This window comes from Somniosus microcephalus, chromosome 25, assembly GCF_052327205.1.
Source record: "Somniosus microcephalus isolate GS21.2 chromosome 25, FLI_Smic_1.0, whole genome shotgun sequence".
NCBI lineage: Eukaryota > Metazoa > Chordata > Chondrichthyes > Squaliformes > Somniosidae > Somniosus > Somniosus microcephalus.
The window spans coordinates 613,619-619,618 of NC_141011.1; positions in this window are offsets into that span (position 1 = coordinate 613,619).

A 6,000-nucleotide genomic window follows, 5' to 3' on the forward strand; every position below is an offset into this window, starting at 1 on the left:
GTCACTGAACGGCTGCAGGGCATTCTGAGGGGGGAGGGTGAACAGCCAGAGGTCATGGTCCATATACCAATGACATAGGTAGGAAGAGGGATGAGGTCCTGCAGGCAGTGGCGGCGGCAGTGCGGACCTGGGAGGAGCGGCGAGGCGGCGGCGGCGATAAAGGGAGAGCCCAAGGTGCAGGTAGGCCCCAAAGCAGCAGCAGCGGCGGCAGTGCGGACCTGGGAGGAGCGGCAGCGGTGATAAAAGGCGAGCCCGAGGAGCAGGTAGGCCACAGCAGCAGCAGCGGCGGCAGTGCGGACCTGGGAGGAGCGGCGGCGGTGATAAAAGGCGAGCCCGAGGAGCAGGTGGGTTTACCAATCTCAGAGCTCCGAGAGCGGGAGAGAGAAGTAAAAAGTAATCAAAGTGTGACATCACCAGAAAGCAGGTAAGTGATTGGTTGGTGAGTATTTCTCATGTTCTCGTTTTTTCCAAACTTAACTTTTGTGGTTTATAGTTTCTAGGGTCTCTGTGTGTTAAACAAGGGCCCTTGAGTATATCATTTAATTGTAGTGTAATTGGTGGGATTGATTTGATTTAATTTAATTTGAATTAATTAAAGGGTAAGTCATGGCAGGACAGCTCGGTGCCGTGGTATGCTCCTCCTGCAGTATGTGGGAAATCAGGGACACTTCCTGTGTCCCTGAGGACCATGTGTGCGGGAAGTGTATCCAGCTGCAGCTACTGACAGACCGCATTGCGGTGCTGGAGCTGCGAATGGATGCATACTGGAGCGTTCATGATGCTGAGGACATCATGGATAGCATGTTTAGGGAGTTGGTCACTGTTAGATCCGTGATTCTGAGAGTATGATGTTTTCAAATAACTACACAGATGCTGTAACTTAACAATCAACAGGTGTTTACTGGAGTAGGGTAGTCTCAAAACTGGGGGTACAGAGGCATGCTCAAGGCTTATATACAGGTGTGGTCACTGCCGGTACTACAGTATACAGGAGCTGTAAAAGTAGTTCTCTCTTAAAATACATACACTACAATTCCTCCCCTTTTAGATTAGCAGTACCCATAATGTTCAGATAACAATTAACACTTTAACATGCACATTAAACAAAAATAGTCCATTTATAGATTCAGTCTTTGGGGCGGCTTCCTGATCCTTTCTGGGTAGCGCCTTTCCTGAGGTTCTTGTTCTTGGTGCGGAGGCGATTCTGGCCCCTTTTCGTCGGTTAGTTCATCAGTTTCCACTGCTACTGGTTCTGAAGTAGATGCTACCGGTATGTCGGGTTCATCCCCAGGTACTCGAGACATGGGGTTGACTCGTTCCTGTGACGCTAAGATCTGTTCGACGTGGCGTCTCACAATGTTCTCCCCGACATCCACTGTGTACATTAATGTCTTGTGCATATCGTTCCGGGTTGCCATTTCTCTGTTCGGTAGTCACGGGCCAAGACTGGTTGTCCTACATTGAAGCTCCTTGTCGGCTTCTCAATGATGTGCTGGAATTGTTTATCCTCAACATTTCTTCGCACATTTGGTCTGAGCAAATCCAGACGAGATCTCAACCTTCGGTTAAAGAACATCATGGCCGAGGTCTGGTTGGTAACTGCATGTGTCGCATTTCTGTAGGCTAATAGGAAATTGTCCACCTTATGCTGTAGTGGAATTTCATCGTCGCACATGGCCTTTATCGCCTTTTTAAAGGTTTGTACGAACCTCTCAGCCAATCCATTTGTGGCTGGATGATACGGGGCGGATGTGTAATGCCTTACCCCATTCCTTCTCATAAATTTCCGAAACTCTTCGGACACAAACTGTGGTCCATTATCAGAGCAAATCTGCTCTGGCAAGCTGTTCCTGGCAAATATGGTCCGTAGGACTGCAATCGTTTCCTCTGTAGTGGTTGAGGACATTTTTATCACCTCAGGCCATTTCGAGTGAGCATCCACTGCTATTAAGAACATTGAGTCCATGAATGGACCAGCAAAATCAATATGCACCCATTGCCATGGAGAGGAGGGCCACTCCCATGGGTGTAGAGGGGCATGTGGTGGTGCATTTTGGACCTTCTGGCATCCTGAGCAGCTCTTGGTTAGGTCCTCGATTTGTTGATCGATCCCCGGCCACCACACATAAGCCCTAGCAAGGCTTTTCATTTTCACCACTCCCAGATGACCTTCATGAAGCTCATTTAGCACTCTCTCCCTTAACTTGGGTGGAATCACCACTCGGGATCCACACATCACTGTCCCCTGGCATACTGACAGCTGTTCTCTTCTGGATGAGAATGCTGGCAACAGTGAGTCGCCATGTGTTGGCCATCCCCTCACCATCAAATCATATACCCGAGACAGTGTCGGATCATTGCGGGTCTCCTTCTCTATATCCGTGTTAGTTACTGGCAATCGTTCAATTATTGACGAATAAAATATCTCGATAGGGTCCACTGCTGGTGCTTCCTCCACAGTAGGCAGTGGCAAGCGTGATAGCCCATCAGTGTTTCCACGCTGTTTCGTGCCTTTATATTCTATTTCATATTGGTTTGCCCCTAGAAAAAGGGACCATATTTGTAACCGTTTTGCAGTCATCACCGGAACGCCCTTCTTTGGATTAAAGATGGAGACAAGTGGTTGGTGGTCAGTCAGCAAGGTGAACTTCTGCCCATGCAGATAGTGGTTGAATTTTTTTACTCCCCATACTAGGCTGAGGGCCTTCCTGTCAATCTGGGCGTAGTTGCGCTCGGCTGAGGTTAGTGACCGAGACGCAAAGGCTACTGGCCTCTCCAACCCGTCTGGGAATTTGTGCGACAGCACCGCTCCAATACCGTAGGGTGATGCATCACATGCCAAACGAATTGGTAGTGCTGGGTTGAAATGGGCCAACACCTCTTTTAATGTGATCAATTCTTTGCACTTCTGGAAAGCTCGTTTACGTTCGTCATTCCACTTCCATGGTACCCCTGTTTGCAGTAGGGTGTTCAGTGGGTGTAATACCGTAGACAAATTTGGCAAGAACTTATGGTAGTAGTTTACCAGCCCGAGGAACGACCTCAGTAGTGACACATTTTCATGTGTCACAAGCTGGAGCCTTGACTACTGCCTCAATCTTTTCAGGGGACGTTTGTAACCCCTCTTCATCGATAACGTGGCCACAATACGAGATCTACTTCTGGAAAAACTCGCACTTGTGGCGATTAGCTCATAGCCCATATTCCTTTAATCTAGTGAGCACCTTCTCCAGGTTGGCGAGGTGATCACTGTCATTTTCGCCCGTGACCAGGATGTCGTCCAAATAACACTGGGTCCCTGGAATCCCTTGCAGGACTTGATCCATCGCCCTTTGCCAAATAGCCGGAGCTGATGCTACCCCGAACACCAGCCGGTTGTATTGGTAGAGACCTTCATGAGTGTTGATTGTGAGGTATTGTTTCGAGGCTTCTTCTACCTCCATTTGCAAGTACGCCTGGGCTAGATCAATTTTGGTGAAGCGTTTACCTCCATTTTGGTTAGCTTATGTAGTTTCAGACAACCCAGCTCCTTGCTTCCGGAGTCTGTATCACTTTTCTGTTCGTCTGAACTACTGTCCATCACCTTATGTACCTTTTTGTACTTCTCCTGTGGAGATTTCTTGCTGTTGGTTTTCTTCCCTGACCTGCAGACTCTTGCTATGTGTCCTGCTTTTCCACACTGTCTGCACACTTGATCCTTGAACCAACAATCTTTCTGGTCGTGTGTTGTTCTGCCGCAGCGATAACACTTCCCTGTTCCATATGACATTTCATTGGTGCCATATTCTTGTGGTCTCCGTTGTATCTCTGCAGCACCCCTTGCGGCTGCTTCGTGTAATACTGCCATGCTGAAAGCCTTGTCCAGCGTAAGATCCTTTTCTGATAGAAGCCGTTTTTGGGTTCCTTCACTTAACGTATCTGCTAGTCCCACTCCAAGCTGGCAGTGTTTCGATAGCTTGCACAGTTCCGTTAAGTACTCAGCATTACTTTCGTCTTTATGCTGGTTCCTTTTGTGGAACTTAAATCTTTCTGCTATCAGCAGCGGTGTGGGGTTTAAGTGGCCCTGTAGGATTTCTACTATGCTTTCAAAATTCTTATTCACGGGCTTCTCTGGGGTTTTAGGTTTCGCAGTAAAGTAAGCCATACGTTTTTGCACCCAAGGAATTTAACAAAACCAGTGCTTCCCTAGCATCTGGCACTTCATTCGCCCTGCAGTACACCTCAATACGTTTCACATATGTTGCCCAATCTTCGACTTCATTGTCGAACGTAGAGATACTGCCACTCTTCGGCATCCCTGGGTGTGATTTAACTGTCAACAATGGCGTCTCCCGCGCTCTCCCTTCTTCTCCGCTCGTCCTTCTTCTCCGCTGCGGCTTCTAAAAATGGCGTCTCCCGCGCTCTTCCTTCTTCTCCGCGGCTCAATGGCGTCTCCCGCGCTCTCCCTTCTTCTCCCCGCGGACACTGTTCAGCCCTTGAGCCCTGGCTGTGCTCTGCGCGTTTTTTTTGTGCGCCTTCCCCGTTTCCGCCGCTCGGTCCTGAACCCGGCTGCTGCTTTACCCTCTCTCTCTCCGTTTTGTTTTTCCTCGACGCCGCTCGGTTTTCAAACCCCGGCTGCGCCCTGTGCACTTCACCCTCTCTCTTACCTCATCGATGCTGCTCGGTTTTTTCTCTGCCGTCGGTCAGCTCCAGCCGCCGCTGTCCGGGAAGGGTCTGCGCTGTGCCTGTTGTCAGTCTGTTGCTGGATCGTCGTGGCTGGGGAACCAAGCCCGGCTCTCAACAGCCTCCCCTGCAATGTTCACTCTCTGCCGGACGACTGGGCGGTTGCTCGTGGTCGACGCCTGTGCTTCTGGCCTTGACTTTCTTCCACCGCCCTCCCGGAGCGAATCCTTGAAGGGAAATGCAGAGTTGCAGCTAGATTCGAATCAACACTCGTCGCCACTGTTAGATCCGTGATTCTGAGAGTATGATGTTTTCAAATAACTACACGGATGCTGTAACTTAACAATCAACAGGTGTTTACTGGAGTAGGGTAGTCTCAAGACTGGGGGTACAGAGGCATGCTCAAGGCTTATATACAGGTGTGGTCACTGCCGGTACTACAGTATACAGGAGCTGTAAAAGTAGTTCTCTCTTAAAGGTACATACACTACACTCACACCGCAGGTAAAGGTTGCACAGGCAGGAAGAGAATGGGTGACCACCAGGCAAAGTAGTAGGCACAGGCAGGTAGTGCAGGGGTCCCCTGTGACCATCCCCCTCTCAAACAGATATACCACTTTGGATATTGGTGAGGGAGATGGCTTATCAGAGGAAGGCAGCAGCAGCCAACTTCCTGGCATCATGGGTGCTTCTGCTGCACAGGACGGGAGGAAAAAGAGTGGGAGAGCTATAGTGATAGGGGATTCTATTGTAAGGGGAATAGATAGGCGTTTCTGCGGCCACAAACGAGACTCCAGGATGGTATGTTGCCTCCCTGGTGCAAGGGTCAAGGATGTCTCGGAGCAGCTACAGAGCATTTTGGAAGGGGAGGATAACAGCCAGTTATCGTGGTGCATATAGATACCAACGATATAGGTAAAAACCCGGATGAGGTCCTAAAAGCTGAATATAGGGAGTTAGGAGGTAAATTAAAAAATAGGATCTCAAAGGTAGTAATCTCAGGATTGCTACCAGTGCCATGTGCTAGTCAGAGTAGAAATAGAAGGATATTTCAGATGAATATGTGGCTAGAGGAATGGTGCAATGGGGAGGGATTCAAATTCCTGGGACATTGGAACCAGTTCTGGGGAAGGTGGGACAAGTACAGACTGGTCGGTTTGCACCTGGGCAGGACTGGGACTGATGTTTGCTAGTGCTGTGAGGGAGGGTTTAAACTAAAATGGCAGGGGGTTGGGAACCTGTGCAGGGAGACAGAGGAAAGGGAAACAAGGATTGAAGCAAAAGACAGGAAGGAGAAAAGCAAAAGTGGCAGTCAGAGCAATCATGGGTTTAAATCAA